Raw genomic sequence first — 22,460 nt, forward strand, 5'->3', positions numbered from 1 at the left:
TGCCCAAATATTTAAGAGGGGTGCGACAGATAGTAAACCTAGCTAATGTGGGGTGTGAGTGAAAGTAATTAGTTTCTGTCATTATAGGAAGGAGTTGTGATTTCGAATAGTTCACCTTAAAGCCTGAAAACGCACTAAAATTGTCTATCATGGAAGTAATAGCTGTAAGCGACTGCAAAGGCTGAGAAATAAATAGCAGCATATCATCCGCGAATAGGCTCAATTTGACTTCAACATCCTTAATTTTAATGCCAGTATACAGGGGATTTGAGCGAAGGGCTACAGCCAATGGTTCTAATGCCATAGCAAAGAGGAGGGGAGAGAGGGGGCAACCCTGTCTTGTGCCCTGTAAAATTGAAAAGGGGTGAGAGAGATAACTATTACTTAAAATTTGCGTAGAGGAGCCCTTATATAATCTTTGTAAAATCATAATAAATTCAGTGGGGGCACCAAATCTATGTATACAATCAAATAAGTGATCCCAGGCTACTAAATCAAAAGCTTTTTCTGCATCAAGTGATAGAATTGCATTGGGACTTTGGGAGTTAGAGAAGTAAGAGGATTCTAGCCATTGCCTAACTGCAAGGACTTTCCGAACATTCCCCACTGAATGACGACCCATAATAAACCCTGTTTGGTCTTCGTGTATGATATTCGGAAGAATAAGTTTAAGTCTATCAGTTAAAATTTTAGTATATAGTTTATAATCTGTGTTCAGGAGGGAAATTGGGCGATAAGATCCGGGCAAGAGAGGGTCACGACCAGGTTTATGTAAAAGTTTCAACAGGGCAGAATTAAAGTATAGAGGGGGGTCTGATCCTGATATAAGCATATTAAAGAAGACCAGAAGGGCATCTTCTATTTTAGGGCCCAAAATCTTATAGAAGTCATTAGAGATTCCATCTGGACCAGGAACTTTATTGGTTTTAAGGTGCTTAATAGCGCGCCTTATTTCCTCAATAGATATAGGCTGTATTAAAGATGAGGCTTGATCTGGGGATATGTGGGGAAGGGTAACCTTGTCCCAAAAGGCAGCAGCCTCTTCAGCATTAGTTTCCGATGAGGCATATAACTTTGAGTAGAAGGCGTGCAAGATATTGGAGATTTCCTTGCCACCAGAAGTGGTATTGCCATTCTCATCCTTAAGAGCCTTAATTGTGTTAGAAGTAAGTTGACCTCTGAGTAGGTTGGATAAAAGTTTCCCCGACCTATTACCATGTTTATAGAATTTGCAGGCAGAGTTAAAAGAATATTTAGATTCCGCCTGAGACAACATGTTATCAAAAGCTGTCTTTTGTGTCAAATACGCCAATTTATTGGCTGAGGTAGGTGTAGTTTTAAATGTCTGATAGGCTGTAGTGAGGTTGGTTTGCAATTCTACGTATGAGGAACGAAACAATTTGTCTTTATGTGCACAGTAAGAAATAATCTCTCCTCTTAGTACAGGCTTAAAAGCTAGCCAAAAAAGTGCGGGGGAAGAAGAGGCGGTATCCCTATTATCAGATTGATAATTAGCCCATATGGTTTCCAATGCAGCTCTAAACTTTAAGGAGTGAGATAAGTGGGAGGGGAAACGCCATTGTTTAAATAGGCCTTTATCCGTGACCAGGGCAAATCTGATCCAACACAGAGCGTGATCAGACACACAGATAGGTTCTATATTAGAATCCAGGAGGCGTGTAAATAAATGTTCAGACATAAAAATATAATCTATCCTGGAGAGAGTGTTATGAGCTGCAGATAGACAGGTAAAATCACGCTCCAAAGGATGAGCAGCTCTCCACGCATCTACTAACTGAAGTTGTTGCAGAATATACGGTATGCCTATCTGTGGGACCCGACGTTTGTTGTATGGAGAGGAGGAAGCATCCATCAGCGGGGATGCTACTATATTTAAATCTCCCCCAAAGAGAATAGGGACAGTACCATAAGCGTATAATTTTGTTACAATTTTCATAATGTCAAAGTCAGAAAAATGTCTCAATGCACGTTGCCATATTTGCACCGCACACTGGTCCGTGCTGCGCATGCGTACGCTCTCCCGTGGAAGCGCATACCCGCAATAGCGTGCACTCGCACGCGCAGTATGCGCATTTACGGTAGAGTTTATGTGATCGTAGCGTGCGACTCATTAGTTACAAATGTTCACAATTAATGTAGTTTATAGATCATGATCCCTTTGATAGTTTCTGTAAGTTTGGTTAAAGTATAATGTCCCAGAGCTGAGGAATCCCTCTTTGCATCGTACGAAGGGTTTAACAGGAATCATACAGCAGTGTTTGGTACCCATCGGAAGAGTATTTAATTAGCAATATTCCGGTGTTGGTTTGGAGCGTATTAATCGCTCGTGCGAATAGTTATGGACATAAGAAGTTTATGTCCATTTCTATGATTTGCCCATACTCAGGTATGCGGCGGGAAACCCAGTTTCCCACCCACCTGAGCTGTTGGAAATCGTCACAGCCCACCTGTATGAATCACCCTATGACCTTTTGTTATGATGCAGGGCCGAATTCCTTCGGCCAATGGACAATGGGATTGTAGGACCAGGAGATTGCATTGTGTGTGGAGCATAAATAGGCAGGCCGACCGCATCCAGCTCTCACTCTCTCATCAACGGTTATCTGCTGATAATCGGGAGCTGGATATCGAGGCGCTGGCGATCATACCCTTTGTGCGTAAGTTCTCTCCATAATCATTGTCTTTCTGCGAGCCAATCTCTCTCTCTCTCTCTATCTCTCTCTCTCCTCTTTTTCTCTTAAATACCTTATAGTATTATAGTATTGTATCGTATTGCATTTAGGTCAGTATAGTATTGTCTTTTTGTATTTATTGTTTAGTTCTGTGGTTAGGAAGTCTCTGTTATATTGTAGTGTATCATATGTACTGTTATCCCCTTTTACAAGTATATTAGACATAATACAGTTAATAGGCCTTGGAAACCTAAACCAGTATCTGTGTATTTCCTATAGTGATAAGTGTTCATTTGAGCGTCGGTGACGCTCATGCAGCTTTGTAGATAGTCAGGTTCCACAAGGTTGCACTTACACCCTGTACTCACATTAAGGTATTCAGTGTATTTCATCGGTATAAGGTTTAACATAAAGGTATAGTGTTGTGAGCGTCTGCATCGCTGGTGACCTCCTCGTGGTCTCTAGCGTACGCTACGTTACAGCGAATCTTTCCCCTAGACATAACCAATAACGTGTCCTGTGATCACTGGGCCGTGAGCGAACGTGACGCTTGAGCGTCTCGCCTACGGCTGAGCGATCGTTACGCAAATAGCGTATCATTACGGTATTTCTTAAATAAACAGCGTACAGTGTTCTTAGCTTCATAAGGGTTGTTTATACGACAAGGAATTTAGCATTGTCAATTGCGGGCTCGTCCGGTCCTTTTCACATCTGCACTAGGTAGATCAGCAGACGTTATCCCCCAGCAAAAGGGTGGGAGGTTGTCTCGCAGTTGCTGACGGGATAAGCGTCTGCTTCGCTTAGGTAAAGAGTGCTGAAGGAATCCGGTAACCGGAAGTAAGAACAAAACGCTTGTGTCTTTTAAAACTGTTTATTTTTCTTTTGTCTTGCGTACGCATACATTTATCTGCATTTCTGTTTCATTTTCGTATATCACTATTCCTGTTTGCCAATTTTTTATAGTTGATAGAAAGTGCTAAAAAAGAGATTTGCTGTTATTTTAGAGGTAATAGTTAAAATATAGAACAAACACACGGTTTGTCTGAGATACAAGGCAGGCAGTGTGGATTGCGGTAGATGATCAGGGATCACCTACATTGATAAATAAATATATTGTGTTACGGTGGATCCTTTGCATTGCGTACACGTGTCGCTAACAAAGACTAGCGTACGCAATCCAAAAGGCAGACGCACGCAGCGTTCACTACGCAACGTAGCGTCTGGTTACGCCCACGTAGCCCAAGTCACGAAAAGTTGAATTAGCGCAAAGCGATAATTAGCGCAAAGCGATAATTAGCGCAAAAGCGATAAGTAACGCACAGCGGTAGATAACGCGACGCGGTAAATAACGCAAATCTATTTTTTGGAAAATCTGAAATTTAGTTTAACAGATCCTGCTCCTAATTGGTAACACTTTTGGCCTGAAGACAATTTCTGCGCAGAAATAGATATAGAAACAAAGTGTACATGTGTTGAGTGAGTGTGTTTTGTATACAAAAGTTTATATAACTTTAAGGTGGAACCAAAAGGAAAGTCGGGTACTCGTCAAGGAACATACGTGTAAGTGACATATACGGTGGCCAGGGAGGCATCCCTGGTTAAATAATATTTGAGCATTAGAGTATAGCGGACCATAAGGTAACAAGACCAGGAGGTCATAAGGAACAAGACCAGGAGGTCGTAAGGTAAAAGGTCCGCTATAAAAGTCCAGTGGCACAACGCCTGGGGTGTTGGTGCAGAACCCATATAGGCCATAAGCTCTTGCTGAAGGAATCGCGGCCGGAAACATCGATTCCATTGGTCTTTCAGTACATGACAAATAGTGCTCGTGTACTGAACGATTGGACCACACGTAATTGTGTGCAGTAGTTAGTAATCTGACCTAAATACCATTAGAGTAAAGTGGTCACAAACGCTATTTGTACATTCTGACGTGATTTGTGTAATTTTTTATTTTTGGAAGGGAAGTTCGCTGGTCACTCAGGAACTATCTAACAACCCCAACTTTACTGGAAAGAGTAAGTGTCCTGCGGGTAACCCTCATATGTTCCAGTAAACTGAAGGTTCCATAGGGGCCCTGTATCGAGTACGCTGGCATCATAACGGTGTTTACAGGTCGTATTGGTCGAGGTGGGCGAGTGAGTGGGGTACTCGGTAAACCGCCACCGCCGGCCTACTGTGGAGTAATTTGGTTGTCTGTAAAGGCTTGCTGAAAACCTTGATACAGAAAATCCAAGGAGGACTAAGCAACACCTACAGACTATGGGGGCCAGTTGCTCAGGTAGGGGGCGATCAACCCTGGTTCAGGTTGATTCTGTGAACCGACCAGTTGGGTCGGCACGATATGTAATGTGTGAAAAATATGGAATTCACACCGAATCTTTATGTGATGAATGGGAGAGAATGACTGTACAAGACAGGGACAAGTTCCCAAGAATAGGTAGCTTCAGTCCAGAGGTGTTACAAAATTTAAGGAGGAGGATATGTCTCGTAAAATCAGCAAAGAGACGAATTCAGCATCATGATTATTTACAGTTATGGCACCAGGAAGGTGAGATACAGAGAGGTTTGGCTCTGGCGGCGGGATCTGGGGCAGTCAGGAAGTTGATTGCCACAGCTCCTCCCCCACCATACATTGCAGGAGAGAAGTTGATTGCGGAGAGAAACGCACTGGGTTGTAAAACACAAACTCTTAGTAACACTGTAAATGTTAATGATGTTAACCAAATAACTCATGCAAGTATTAACCCGTGCAAGATGTACCCTGTTTTGAACCTTCCTCAGGAGTGTGATCAAGAAGACGATTCAGCAACAATTTCAGCTCTCTCTCTTGCAGCCACCATAGCAGAGACCACAGTAGGCACAGCGACACCCACGAGATTAGTGAAAGCCCCTAGCGGAGGGATAGGTGAGGTCGTGTCAACGGGTAAGTACGGCACCATGCACTACACTGAAACAATTGTACCACAACAAGCTGTAGAATCTACACAGGAAGAGGCTGTTAGAATTGCTCCTGTAAGGGTAATAGCAGTTCCCAATGGAAAAACAGATGTGTCTGGAGCCACTCCCATAAGGAACATTGCCATGTACACTCCATTTTCCAGAATGGAATTAAGAACAATAGTGTCCGAATTTCCTGACCCCAGGAAGGATTTAGTTGCTAGCCAAAAATACATCAGGGATTTAGGTAACACGGTAGAACCCAACAACAAGGATTGGCAGATACTGCTAAGAGCTTGTTTACCCTCCAATGTTGATGCAACTCAGTTTTTAGCTGATTGTGCATTGGATAAAGATGTACCGCTTACAGACGTGTACAACAAGGATAATGTAAAAAGGATAAATTTACAGCTAAAAGAGTATTTCCCAGCCGTTGTTAAATGGAATAAAATATTTTCCATTAAGCAAAAGGAGTCCGAAACGGCAATAGAATATTTTCACCGGGCACTATTAGAAATGGCAAAGTACACTGGTATAGAAGACATTAAGACCAACCCAAACCATCGAGAAGTAGCAGTATCTGTACTGATGGATGGTTTGAAAGAAACATTAAAAGCTAGGGTACAGACCACGCAGCCATGTTGGCGAGGTCTGTCAGTGTCCACCTTGAGAGAGGCTGCTATTGATCACGACAGAAATATCACTAGGCACAGGGAGTCGCAAAGTGATAAGTTGATGTCCGTAAGTATACAGGCGCTGACCACAAGGCAGCCTGCGTATGTACCACCGAATCCTGTGGGTAAGGCAAGTGTAATAACATGTTTTTCTTGTAACAAACCAGGACATTTTGCACGAGACTGTAGAGTGAGAAATGTACAAAGATCTTTTCAACCCCCTAGACAACAACACCACAAACGACATTGGGAGCAGGGTCCACAGAGGCGGAGTTTTGAGCCACATACAGGGGAAACAAAAAGATATCCCCCAAACAGAGATTGGCATGCCTCTGGTAGTTCCCAGCTAACTCCCTCACAAGTAGTTGCTGCCAGCGGGATTCAGGGAGGTCAGCATACCCAATAGGGGTGTGGCCATACCTGTAATCTGCAACCAGTTAAATTGATTGCCAGTCTTGGAAGCGAACCAGAGATTGCAATCAATGTAGCCGGTAAAACTTTAAACTTTCTTGTAGACACAGGGGCGGCCAAGTCAGTGATCAATTCAACAGTGGGCATGAGAACCACTGGTAGGACAGTTCCAGCCATAGGAGTAACAGGAGTAGTCCAGCACTACCCTGTTAGCAAACCAGCCGAGATTACAATAGGGCCTTTGCATACCAAGCATTCCTTTTTGCTGGCTGCATCGGCACCGACCAATCTCCTGGGAAGAGACTTACTATGTAAAATGGGTTGCGTCATTTATTGTACTCCTGAAGGTGTATTCTTGGACATCCCTGAGAATCACGCTCAGGAAGTACGAGACATGTTAGACTCCCCATCAAAATTAATGTCACATTCCATTATGACAAATAGGAATCCATCCCAAGTAGAAGAGATGACATCTCAGATACCAGAGTCGCTTTGGACAAAAGATGGACAGGACACTGGATTAATGGCAAATGTAGCCCCAGTAGTAGTACAAGTAAAAGATGGTAGGATAGCTCCAAAAATCCCACAGTATCCTCTGAAGCCAGAGGTGGAGTTAGGAGTTTTTCCCGTAATAGAGCGCTTGCTACAACAGGACATTCTAGTAAGAACGTCCAGCACAGCAAATAGTCCCATCTTCCCTGTTAAAAAGAGTGGGGGGAGGGGTTACAGGCTAGTGCAGGATCTAAGGGGGATTAACAAAATAGTTGAGAGTCAGTTCCCCGTAGTGCCTAATCCAGCTGTCATCCTAATGCAAATTCCTCCCACTGCCAAATTTTTCACTGTTATTGACCTCTGCTCCGCTTTCTTTTCGGTACCTCTGCACCCTGACAGCCAATATTTGTTTGCATTCACATACAGAGGAGTCCAATATACGTGGACTCGGTTACCCCAAGGTTTCATAGATAGTCCAAGTATATTTTCTCAGGCTTTGCATGATTGTTTACAGTCTTTCCAACCGGAAAGTGGATCAGTGTTGATACAGTACGTGGATGATCTACTACTGTGTTCTGATTCATTGGAGGCATCCCTGAAGGATACGAAACAGCTCCTGTTTCATCTTTCAGACACAGGTCACAAGGTCTCCAAAGACAAGTTGCAATTATGCCAAGCTAAGGTAAAATACTTGGGACACTGTCTAACACAAGGACTGAGACACCTGACCGCTGATAGAATCCAAGCCATTAGAGACATGACACTGCCACAAACCCAGCAACAGATCAGGACGTTTTTAGGAATGTGTGGGTATTGCCGTAATTGGATCCCTGGGTTTTCCATATTAGCACTACCTTTGCAGGAAATGGTCTCCTCAAACAAACCTGATCGGATTTCGCATACAGACGAATCCGAAACAGCATTTGAGAGACTCAAACAGTGCCTAACGCAGGCACCAGCATTAGGTATGCCAGACTATGGGAAACCCTTTGAGCTATACGGAACAGAAAGTGCTGGGTGCGCAGCAGGTGTACTAACACAAAAACACGGTGATGCCAGCAGGCCAATTGCATACTACAGCGCTCAGCTAGACACGGTAGCGCGATCCCTCCCCACATGCTTGCGTAGCGTTGCGGCAATAGCATTGCTAGTGACGAAAAGCGAAGATGTCGTGCTAGGCCACAACCTCACAATCCATACACCACATGCGGTATCGGCCTTATTGAATTCTGCCCAAACCAGACATGTCTCATCAGCAAGGTTTACGAGATGGGAATTGGCATTAATGGCCCCAGTAAACATCACCATAAGGAGATGCAGCGCATTAAACCCTGCAACATTTCTCCCAGGTGTGCCTGGACAGGCACAAAGGGTGGGAGGTGAGAGTGATGGGGAAGGAGGATTTAATGCAAAGGAAGATACACATGATTGTATGGAATATTTGACCCAAAATTTTTCCGCAAGGCCTGACATCAGTGACAATCCACTAGAAGATGCAGAACTCACGTTCTACACGGACGGTAGTTGTCACAGACAGTCAGACTCGGGAGACTTGTGTACTGGATACGCAGTCGTAGATGACCAAGACACCATAGAAGCGGAACCGCTAGGCCCACCTCACTCAGCCCAGGTTGCTGAACTGGTCGCCCTAACCAGAGCATGTGAATTGGCTAAGGGTAAGTCTGCCAATATCTACACCGATTCTAGATACGCGTTCGGGGTAGTCCATGATTTCGGAGCGCTATGGCGTCTCAGAAATTTCATGACGGCAGCTGGTACACCGATAGCGCATGCAGCTCACATAAAAAGGCTTCTAACAGCGATACAGGAACCCGACAGAGTGGCTGTTATCAAATGTAAAGCACATACATATAGTCAAGACCCAGTATCCCTTGGTAACAGCCGAGCAGACGAAGCTGCAAAGCTTGCAGCTGCTACCCCCATACGGACAGACACCACACAACTGATGGTATTTAATACCATCAACACACGAAAGTTGTGTGAAATGCAGAATTTGTGTTCCACTCAGGAGAGAGCAGTCTGGAAGGCAAAGGGATATGGCCAAGAGTCCTCAGGGCTCTGGACGGATGGACATGGTAAACCAGTGGCCCCCAGGGCATACCTTCCGTGTCTGGCTGAAGCAGCTCACGGGCTGACTCATCTAGGCAAGGAGGGGATGTGCAAATTGGTAAGAGCATACTGGTGCGCCCCAGGATTCTCCTCTCATGCTAGTAAAAGAGCAATGTCATGCCTTACCTGTCTGAGAAAGAATATTGGAAAGGCAATACCTACAGAACCCTCCCATATCCCACCTGCCGGCGGCCCTTTCCAAGTAATACAAATTGACTTCATTCAATTACCCCCATGTAGAAATTTGAAATATGTACTTGTTTGCATAGATGTTTTCTCGAATTGGGTCGAGGCTTTTCCAGCAGCTACAAATACCGCTATGTTTACAGCTAAGAAAATTGTGCAGGAATTTGTATGTAGATATGGTATCCCTAGAATCATTGAAAGTGATAGGGGTACCCATTTTACAGGTGATGTCTTTCAAGGAATGTGTAAGTTGATGGGAATTGATAGTAAGCTGCACACTCCGTACCGTCCACAGGCGAGTGCGAAGGTCGAAAGAGTGAACAGCACTATTAAAAATAAATTGAGTAAAGTAATGGCAGAGACAGGATTGACGTGGCCAGAAGCTTTACCCATTGTTTTGTATAGTATCAGAACCACTCCCAGGTCCCCTCTTAATCTGTCTCCTTTTGAAATTCTGTTTGGTCGACAACCGCATGTCATAATTAACCCTCAGGATGATTTGAAATGTAACAATGAAGTAACTGTAAAGTACTTAATTAATATGAGTAAGCAGTTGAGGAATCAAAATGATAATCTGAAGTTGGTGATTCCTGATTTACCAGATAGTAATTGTCATGACATTGAACCTGGGGATTATGTAATGATACGAAATTTTCTACGCTCAGGTTGTCTTATTGATAGATGGGAAGGACCATACCAGGTCTTATTGACTAGCACCACAGCATTGAAGGTTGCTGAGAGAGAGACTTGGGTCCATTCATCCCACTGCAAGAAGGTTGCTGATCCAGAGAAGTCCCGTGATAAGGAACAGACGGTAGAGGTTGTATCACTAGAGTGTCTGTTCCAGGAGGACTGAGGCGGCACCTGAGCCTTGAAGACCGAAAGCAGCTGTCGACTCCCCTCTCCCTTTTATTGTTTTCTCCACTTCCCATCCCCTCTCCTTTAAAATTTCTTTTTCCCCCTTCTCATTCTTCTCTATTTCCTCCTCAAAGATGGACTTGCCCCAAGAGACTGTGATCCGGATTTTGATGTTAACCATGATGTTGACCAGAGCAGTCTGTTCCGGCGAGAGTACCATAGAGGTCGAAAGAGGTTCTGGAATGGGTTCCGATTATGATGATGGAGGTGTAGTTTTCCAAGATCAACCAAGCCAACAAGCAAAGGCGAGTATCAGAAAACGATCCGATAGAAGAAATTGTGATGGATTGTTAGCTGAGGAAAATTGTATCTGTAGGCTCTGTGATAATCTGGTTGAAGATGGATGCATAAAGAAATGCCAATCTAGTTTTAATATCCATATGGACCGGCATCCATTGAGTGACTATCACTCCTTAGTGGGTAACGTGTTAAACCAAACAGATTGTTGGGTATGCTCTCAAGTACCTCAGGGTCACAGTAAATCAGGGCTAGTACCATTTCCTTTAACGTTAGGGGAGGTACTTGAGCTAAGTGGTGGGAGACCGGTGGACCGGAGGTTTAACATCTCCAGCCCTCCTAGTTTGAAGCTCCACCAATACCATGTGGATAGGTCCCTCATATGCTTTAACATCTCCAATCCTAGAAAACCGGGAAATTGGGAAGTGTCATGGAGCAACCTTACCATGACCTTTTCACACAGAGCAGATAGAATGCCTACAGATACAGAGCTCGTACGCCACATAGCCAGTAGAGGAAAATCTTTCCGGTATCGATATACCTTAGGAAATAGGATTACTAAAGTTGGAGAGGTATCACCAGGATACTGTGCACATATCGTACAAACCGATACGTGCATTAGGCAGATGGAAGAATTAGGGTCAGGAGATTTCACCTGGAAGGTTTGTAACATGGTCATGTCCTTCTCCGTCCCTTATGTTCTCCCCGATGATGCATATTTCATATGCGGGAGAAAGGCGTACAAGTGGCTTGCCCCAAACTCTGAAGGATTGTGTTATATTGGAAAAGTATTGCCTGAAGTAATGACTGTTACACATGACAAAATGAAGGACATACACCGTGGTGCCCAAACTCCTTATACTCACACTCACTACGAGCACCTTGTTAAAAGACAACTGTCAGAAAGGTTAGAGCATCCGGCCTCTGATCTTATCCATGAATCCACCGGGATTCAGGTTCTGGTAGCGTTAGATTTCACTCGCACCGCTCGAGGTGTGATGAATTATAGATACATTTCCGCACTCGCCAATTTGTTAGATAATATCACTGAAATGTATGATGACACGTTTAGATACACTGGAAGGGAACTTCAAGCTTACAAAACAGAACTAGTTCAGCATAGGATGGTTCTTAATTATCTTACAGCAGTAACAGGCGGATATTGTGTTACATTGGCAACACAGTACGGCATAAAGTGTTGCACGTATATCACAAATAGCACCGAGGATCCGATAGAGGTCATAGACCAAAAGATGGACGATATTCTGCAATTAAAGTGGGAATTTCGTCGAAAACACAATCTCACCCTTGCTGCTGTAGGTAATGAGCTGACTGGTTGGGTGTCATGGTTGAACCCGCGAAATTGGTTCTCCGGTTTAGGAGACTGGGCTCAAGGAGTCATAATGGATGTTGGAAAGTTTCTCCTATGTATTTTGGGTGTCGTTATATCGTTTGGATTGATATTTAGATGCGGGCAGGCTTTAATAAGGTGCAAACAAAGTACAAAAGTGATGAGCTTGAGGAGTGAGGAAACTGTAATTAACCTGGATTTGATTTATGACCCAATGCTAGAAACCATGACGTAATGATGTAATGAGTATACGGTCCGTCTTTCACCCATTTCTATGTTTTCCTCCGAGGTACAAAGACCCACGTAGACGAAGGATTTGATGAGCCAAGGGGCCGACAACGGAAAGATGGAAAGAAGAAGAGCAGACGACCTGATAAACAAGATTTTGATGGACAATGCCATGGGTACCCCAGTTTCCCTAGGAACCTTAAAATCACGATAGCCCAACATTTTTTGTAAATCCATGGACGTTGTATGCTTTACTCACGATTTATGAGCAAAAGCACAAAGAAGACTCCAATCAACCGACACCAATCAAGACCCCAATCGACGAACGTACATTAACCTGACATAGAATATCATTGCATTTTTCGTAAGTGTTCTTTATCTTCATCTCTGCAACCCTCAGGTAATAACACACATAGTCGATAGGGAATACAGGCACAGATAGCAGCAACCACATACCTCCCCCATTCATGTATCATCAACTAAAATGTGCATCCCCATTTTGTTACAACTGAAAGCCGAAATGAGCTCGGTAAAGTTTGACAGCCCATCCACAGACCTGTACCACAGGATAAGAAGGAATTCAAATGTATACTTCGCAATACCTCGAAGCTTGATTTACCACACGTACGGCACGATGATACATGACCCTCCAAACATGGACTCATACACACATGCTCCTGCTTTCTCACTAGGTCATACCCTCTTCACACCTTCTCCTCTCTCCTCCCCTACCCAACCATGGAAATCAATTAACCCCTGACTTACATTTTTCTCCTTAAATATTTTGTGGCAGTTATTATTGACTGCCAAAGGGTGGACTGTCAAAGTCAGAAAAATGTCTCAATGCACGTTGCCATATTTGCACCGCACACTGGTCCGTGCTGCGCATGCGTACGCTCTCCCGTGGAAGCGCATACCCGCAATAGCGTGCACTCGCACGCGCAGTATGCGCATTTACGGTAGAGTTTATGTGATCGTAGCGTGCGACTCATTAGTTACAAATGTTCACAATTAATGTAGTTTATAGATCATGATCCCTTTGATAGTTTCTGTAAGTTTGGTTAAAGTATAATGTCCCAGAGCTGAGGAATCCCTCTTTGCATCGTACGAAGGGTTTAACAGGAATCATACAGCAGTGTTTGGTACCCATCGGAAGAGTATTTAATTAGCAATATTCCGGTGTTGGTTTGGAGCGTATTAATCGCTCGTGCGAATAGTTATGGACATAAGAAGTTTATGTCCATTTCTATGATTTGCCCATACTCAGGTATGCGGCGGGAAACCCAGTTTCCCACCCACCTGAGCTGTTGGAAATCGTCACAGCCCACCTGTATGAATCACCCTATGACCTTTTGTTATGATGCAGGGCCGAATTCCTTCGGCCAATGGACAATGGGATTGTAGGACCAGGAGATTGCATTGTGTGTGGAGCATAAATAGGCAGGCCGACCGCATCCAGCTCTCACTCTCTCATCAACGGTTATCTGCTGATAATCGGGAGCTGGATATCGAGGCGCTGGCGATCATACCCTTTGTGCGTAAGTTCTCTCCATAATCATTGTCTTTCTGCGAGCCAATCTCTCTCTCTCTCTCTCTCTCTCTCTCTATCTCTCTCTCTCCTCTTTTTCTCTTAAATACCTTATAGTATTATAGTATTGTATCGTATTGCATTTAGGTCAGTATAGTATTGTCTTTTTGTATTTATTGTTTAGTTCTGTGGTTAGGAAGTCTCTGTTATATTGTAGTGTATCATATGTACTGTTATCCCCTTTTACAAGTATATTAGACATAATACAGTTAATAGGCCTTGGAAACCTAAACCAGTATCTGTGTATTTCCTATAGTGATAAGTGTTCATTTGAGCGTCGGTGACGCTCATGCAGCTTTGTAGATAGTCAGGTTCCACAAGGTTGCACTTACACCCTGTACTCACATTAAGGTATTCAGTGTATTTCATCGGTATAAGGTTTAACATAAAGGTATAGTGTTGTGAGCGTCTGCATCGCTGGTGACCTCCTCGTGGTCTCTAGCGTACGCTACGTTACAGCGAATCTTTCCCCTAGACATAACCAATAACGTGTCCTGTGATCACTGGGCCGTGAGCGAACGTGACGCTTGAGCGTCTCGCCTACGGCTGAGCGATCGTTACGCAAATAGCGTATCATTACGGTATTTCTTAAATAAACAGCGTACAGTGTTCTTAGCTTCATAAGGGTTGTTTATACGACAAGGAATTTAGCATTGTCAATAAAAAAAACCTTAGAATATACATTTGGGGCGTACACATTACATAGTATGTATCTAGATTGATCAATTGATACCTCAGCGATTATATAGCGACCCTGAGGGTCAATTAATGAGGAGTGTACAACGGTTACTAATGATGCCCTCACTAGTACTGCCACTCCTCTGGCCTTAGAAGTGAATGGGGCAGATAGAAGGAAGTGTGTTTAATTTTAGCATTTCAGGGGGTAGCAAATGAGTTTCTTGCAAATATGCTATATCAATTTTTGTTCTATTGAGGTATATTAATATCTTCTTCCTCTTAACTGGAGAATGAAAGCCACTGACGTTAAGAGAACCCAATGTAAGACTAGCCATATATGAAGCAGTAGAAAGGTATGCATGTAAAATATACTCCCAACTTACTTATTGAAATCCTCTCACATGATGATAAGATAAGAAATATAGTCAAATCGGAGTTGCAAAAGGGAAGAGGGGGGGTGGGAAGAAACAACTGGGGGAACAAACATAGTGAATATATTCCGCTAAGGAAGTATATTCCTATGTTGCGCACATATGCTAGGTGTGCTTCCGGGTTTAAATCCTCCCGCGTCAAACTAATACGCGGGTAAACTCTAACGAGCATAAGGCATAACAAGATAGGTGCTCTTAACCTCCATAGTAAAAAACATAGTGATTCATGTATTTGTATATATGAGGGTTAGGCACAGAGCCATTATTGATCAAAAGTAAAGCATTGGTCAGAGTGGATACAGAAGGGTCACATGGATAAGCATTGCCTAAAATATCATATGAAGTTCTATACCCTTAATCATCATTGCTATAAAACTATCTCTGGCCAAATGCATTCAGAACAGTGATTGCAAAAAGACAAGCATGTAATTTTTTAAACCAAAAGGAGCAATGAGACTTTGAATATGATCTAAGCCAGCGGAGGGAGACAATCTAGTAACAATAACCAGAGATTAAAAAGGAAGAGAGAAAAAAAAAAAAAAAGGCAAATGTATTGTTAGCTAGGAGACTGCAAGGCAGTCCTTAAGTATCAGCCGAGGCTGTAACTATGCATATACAAAGGACATTGTCAGACTGCACGTGGATATCTCTTTAGGGATATATAAGACTATTGAATCTCACATCTCAGGGCACATTATAGATCAGCTGGGTCCCCAGAGGGGCTGTAATCTGACTGAGTAAGTTCACGTAGGTATCCCTCCGCATCCCCGACTGTGGAAAAATCTTTAAATGAATTGCCTTCAAAGAGACGGAGACGTGCTGGAAATAACAAGGCAAATTTCCTTTTGTCTTTCACCAGTTTAGTACAAAGAGGTGCAAATTCTTTCCTTGCTCTCATTACTTCAGAAGAATAGTCCTGAAAAATAAACAATCGGGAGCCCATCCACTTAAGATCTCTGTTGTGCCTTGACGCTGCCCAGATAGCCTCCTTGTGTACAAAACTAAGAGTTTTGAAAATGACGACACGGGGTCTGCTGTCTGTGCCGGACCGCGGGGGACCTAAGCGGTGTGCTCGCTCTATTACCAAGCCCGTGCAATCCTCTCCAATATCTAGTAGATCAGGCAAGGTAGATTGTAAAAAGGTAAACAGTTCAGGTCCTTTAAGCGACTCAGGTAACCCCACGACACGTAAATTGCATCGACGTGACCTATTTTCAAGGGTGTCGACTTTTGTTTGTAGCTGATAATGGGATTTCTGAAGTTGTTCATATTGTATTTTGAGCTCAGTTACTTCTTGGAAATTCTCCCCAATACGTTGCTCATTATTTACCACTGTTCTAGAAAGCTGCTTCACCTGTGATTTCATATCACGTATGGCTTGTTGCAGTTTGGCTGAATGTGCATCCATAATTGGTCCCATAGCTACCTGTACTGCCTTTACAACATCTGTGTATGTAACAGGGCTATCAGAGGCAAGTATAGGGATGTCTGGGGTGGGTTGTGGAGGGTGCGAGGCATGCTGTGAGTGTGTATCAATGCTAGCAGCATGTGTCCCCACCTGAGAATCAGACGCGGCGGCCATCTTGGATTCCGGCTGCCGACGTTCAGACTTTGATTTGTGCACTTTGGGGGGCATAGATGCGGATAGAAATCTATCCATGTGGTGCCCCACACCCTCTCCTTCAGCTCACTGCAAAAACCGCCGCTGTCCACGGCAGAATGGAGGCTCTGTGCGGCCCGTTATTCGGAGGTGCGGGAGAGCTGTAAAGATCAGCGTCTCCTCATGCAGGCACCGGAACCGGAAGTCTCATGTGGAATATTTAATAGCAATAATACATAGCCTTTTTCTTTTTTATTATGAATTAAAGAGCATTTAGAAATTTCTAATTTATATTATACAACAGTGCTGGGACATGTTCAGACATGATTCATATATGCATACATATATATGTGCAAAACAAGCTGTACTTAGACATTCTCGCACGTTATTTTTTGCAAACGGTTGACCTCAATGAGCCATGAGGCACTACATGCCTCTGTGGCATAACTAGTTAACAAATTGTTGGGACGAATATTAGTTTCTGTTGATAACGATTAAAATACAATTATTATACAACAGTGCTGGAACATGTTCAGATAACAGTGCTGGAACATGTTCAGACACAATTCATACATGCATACATATATATGTGCAAAACAAGCTGTACTTAGACATTCTCACACGTTATTTTTTGCAAACGGTTGACCTCAATGAGCCAGGAGGCACTACATGCCTCTGTGGCATAACTAGTTAACAAATTGATGGGCAAGTATTAGAATTCTGCCTTTCCGTTATCTAGGAACTAATGACCTCAATGAGCCATGAGGCACTACATGCCTCTGTGGCATAACTAGTTAACAAATTGTTGGGCCAAATATTAGTTTCTGTTGAAAATTATTAAAACACAATTATTATACAACAGTGCTGGAACATGTTCAGATAACAGTGCTGGAACATGTTCAGACACGATTCATACATGCATACATATATATGTGCAAAACAAGCTGTACTTAGACATTCTCACACGTTATTTTTTGCAAACGGTTGACCTCAATGAGCCATGAGGAACCACATGCCTCTGTGGCATAACTAGTTAAAAAATTGTTGGGCCGAATATTAGTTTCTGTTGATAACGATTAAAACACAATTATTATACAACAGTGCTGGAACATGTTCAGATAACAGTGCTGGAACATGTTCAGACACGATTCATACATGCATACATATATATGTGCAAAACAAGCTGTACTTAGACATTCTCGCACGTTATTTTTGCAAACGGTTGACCTCAATGAGCCATGAGGCACCACATGCCTCTGTGGCATAACTAGTTAACAAATTGATGGTCGAATATTAGAATTCTGCCTATCCATTATCTAGGAACTAATGACCTCAATGAGCCATGAGGCACTACATGCCTCTGTGGCATAACTAGTTAACAAATTGATGGACCAACCTAAATGAGCCAAGAGGCACTACATGCCTCTGTGGCATAACTAGTTAACAAATTGATAAACCGACCTCAATGAGCCATGAGGCACTACATGCCTCTGTGGCATAACTAGTTAACAAATTGATGGTCGAATAAAAGAGTTCTACCTTTCCATTATCTAGGAACTAATGACCTCAACGAGCCATGAGGCACTATATGCCTCTGTGGCATAACTAGTTAACAAATTGATGGACCGACCTCAATGAGCCATGAGGCACTACATGCCTCTGTGGCATAACTAGTTAACAAATTGATGGACCGAATATTAGTTTCTGTTTATAACGATTAAAACATAATTATTATACAACAGTGCTGGAACATGTTCAGACACGATTCATATATGCATACATATATATGTGCAAAACAAGCTGTACTTTGACATTTGTCACACGTTATTTTTTTGCAAACGGTTGACCACAATGAGCCATGAGGCACTACATGCCTCTGTGGCATAACTAGTTAACAAATTGATGGGCGAATTGGAAATGATCTAGGAACTAATGATCACAATGAGCCATGAGGCACTACATGCCTCTGTGACATAACTAGTTAACAATTTGATGGGTGAATATTAGAATTCTGCCTTTCCATTATCTAGGAACTAATGACCTCAATGAGCCATGAGGTGCTACATGCATCTGTGGCATAACTAGTTAACAATTTGATATAGCAAAATGCTTACATCAACAATGAAGCAAAACTGTTGCAGGGCATGCTGGTATGTGTAATCCAACAACAGCTCGAGGACTGAAGGTTCACCTTCCCATGTTTTAAAGATGATCTAGGAACTAATGACCACAATGAGCCATGAGGCACTACATGCCTCTGTGGCATAACTAGTTAACAAATTGATGGTCGAACATAAGAATTCTACCTTTACATTATCTAGGAACTAATGACCTCAATGAACCATGAGGCACTATATGCCTCTGTGGCATAACTAGTTAACAAATTGATGGACCGACCTCAATGAGCCATGAGGCACTACATGCCTCTGTGGCATAACTAGTTAACAAATTGATGGACCGACCTCAATGAGCCATGAGGCACTACATGCCTCTGTGGCATAACTAGTTAACAAATTGATTGTCGAATATAAGAATTCTACCTTTCCATTATCTAGGAACTAATGACCTCAATGAGCCATGAGGCACTATATGCCTCTGTGGCATAACTAGTTAACAAATTGATGGACCGACCTCAATGAGCCATGAGGTACTACATGCCTCTGTGGCATAACTAGTTAGCAAATTGATGGACTGAATATTAGTTTCTGTTTATAACGATTAAAACATAATTATTATACAACAGTGCTGGAACATGTTCAGACACGATTTATATATGCATACATATATATGTGCAAAACAAGCTGTACTTTGACATTTGTCGCACGTTACTTTTTGCAAACGGTTGACCACAATGAGCCATGAGGCACTACATGCCTCTGTGGCATAACTAGTTAACAAATTGATGGGCGAATTGGAAATGATCTAGGAACTAATGATCACAATGAGCCATGAGGCACTACATGCCTCTGTGGCATAACTAGTTAACAATTTGATGGGTGAATATTAGAATTCTGCCTTTCCATTATCTAGGAACTAATGACCTTAATGAGCCATGAGGCACTACATGCCTCTGTGGCATAACTAGTTAACAAATTGATGGGGAATATTAGTTTCTGTTTATAACGATTAAAACATAATTATTATACAACATTATTTTATACAGGGCTTCCAATGCTAATACCGGCAGCAAATTCAAATGGGTCTATCAACATGGAAGATCCCAGAAGGCTAAACCACAGCGGTGTGTAGGAGCTGCAGATTATGTACCACGGCCCTGTGTAGAAAACATATATTTCATTTTACACCTAATCTTTTATTAATTTTATTAAGTGTTTTGAAAGTAAATATGGGAAGACTAAGATGCATGACTAATAACTACGCCTGCTGAATGCTGGAATTGGTTATCAAAAGCTACCAAGACTGTGCCCTTCCTCTGCATTGAGACAATCAATGATGAGAGCGTTCTACCAGCAGCCTATTCTCCAGCCTAGAGGATGCCAGGTACACCAATCCTATGGGGCTGGGATCAGTTTATTCTTCCTGACAAATGCATAGTGGTGCGCTTATCAATATGTACAACGGAATATTATTATTTGTTAGCACTAGAGCGCAGCCCAAAGCCAGTAACCATCCTTATCCACCCTGACCCGTGCTTAATATAGGTTCCCGCACATATCATCACATGTTCCATCGCTATGGGACACAAACACTAAGTTGTACAAACACATGTGAAATAATACACATGTACATAAAGCTTCCTTTAAAAATTGCGAGTGCAATCAGCTTCACAAAACAATACAACCCTATAGGTTTTCTTTTTTTTTCTCTTCTAAGCCCAGCAATGTCATACCTCCCAACTTCTTGGTTTTCTAAAGAGGGACACACGCGCGGCGAAGCCGTGCATGCCCCGAAAAATGGGCGTGACCTAAGAAAAAAGGGGCGTGGTTTCGCGGAGGACCCGCAATCGCGAGCCATGCCCTTGTTTTCGTCACTGAGGGGGCATGCCCAGCGCTCTGTGAGACTCTGTGCACATGCGCACAGCGTCTATTCACGGCTGCTCTGCTAAGCAGGGCAGCGAGACACAGAGCCTCCCAACTGCCCCCCCCACCGCGGGACACTGCAGCCCACGGGTGGGACAGCGGGACAGTCCCGCGAAAATCGGGACAGTTGGGAGGTATGAGCAATGTGTTGACTATCAGTCTGATATGCTTCTAAATACCATTTTAAGAAATCTTTGTATGGCCAAGGCCTTCTGCCACTTTACAAATGTATTAATCCTGCACTGGTTTAATTTTACACAAAAATTTCTGCGGAGAGGAAAAATACAGGCAAGATGCAACCGCATTGGAACCGACAGGTTAAGGTGAGCGATGCATGTCATTGTATTGGGACTTCAAAAACATTTTCTATATAGGGAAGAAAATCACTTCAGCCAGCATTGGAGTCTCCTAATAACCTGCAGGTTGGGTGAAAAGTTACACAAGACCCAGAATATTATCAAACAAAACTACTGTATATGTACTCTTGTCCCTTGCACAGTGTTGGTAGCTATAATGTGTGTTGAACTAATATTTGACCCATTTATTTAGTAACTAGTTATGCCACAGAGGCATGTAGTGCATCATGGCGCATTGATGTCATTAGTTCCTAGATAATGGAAAGGCTGAATTCTTATCAATATTGGTAGATTAGAGATAATGGCAGCTGCCATGAGCAGCCAAAATGTAAATTTTAATAAAAAGAAAATGTAATAAACTTTTAAAAAACACCAAGTTTGCAAGGAAATATCTTGCCAAGACTCTGAACTGCGGGCTTAAAAACTCATTAAAAAATATCCCCAGTCATGGGGAAAAGATGCAATTTAACCAAAATATTTTGCCAAAGAAGAGCAGCGACACTTGCCACATGCTCTGAGAGTGGAACTAAAAGCCAACGTTTCTGTTTAACTAATGTGGGAAAAAATTAAAAATGTAAAGTAAAAATAGATAACATTTAATTGAAACAACCAATGTATTAAGCAATGCTTTATTCTAGAATGAAGAATGTTTTTGTTGCATTTTAAGATAAAACAAATGCAGCTTGACATTTGAACAAGAAAATTATGCATGAGAATGCAAAAAAAAAAAAATTACAAATTGTTTTGTACATATATATCTATGTATATAATGTATACATATAGGACACATGTCTGAACATGATCTAATTTTAAGCATGTCATTTGTGATTTTATGCATGAGAATGTAAAAAAGTTCAACTTGTTTTGTACATATATATGTATGCATATAGGAAACGTCTGCACATTACAGTTCAACTTGTTTTGTACATATATATGTATGCATATAGGAAACATGTCTGCACATTACAGTTCAACTTGTTTTGTACATATATATGTATACATATAGGAAACATGTCTGCACATTAACTTATTTTAAATATGTCATTTGTGATTTTTCAGCATCAAAGCTTAAGGTATGTCAATTCAAGGTGTATATATATATATATATATATATATATACACAATGTATGTGTATACACAGCGTGTCTGGCTATATACATTTAAATAACTTTAAAACATGGGGTGGGGAACCATCAGACCTCCGTCTGTTGTTGAACTACACATACCAGTATGCCCTGCAACAGTTTTGCCTCATTGTCTAAGTATTTTGGTATGTATTCACTAAGCAGGGATAACCCTGTTCAACCCAATTTACCAAAAGGTTACAGCAGACAAACCCTCTAAATGATGTTTTAATTGTAATAAACAGTAACTAATATTCGGCCCATCAATTTGTTAACTAGTTATGCCACAGAGGCATGTAGTGCCTCATGGCTCATTGTGGTCAACCGTTTGCAAAAAATAACGTGCGACAAATGTCAAAGTACAGCTTGTTTTGCACATATAT

Source organism: Pseudophryne corroboree, chromosome 2, assembly GCF_028390025.1.
Source record: "Pseudophryne corroboree isolate aPseCor3 chromosome 2, aPseCor3.hap2, whole genome shotgun sequence".
Lineage (NCBI taxonomy): Eukaryota > Metazoa > Chordata > Amphibia > Anura > Myobatrachidae > Pseudophryne > Pseudophryne corroboree.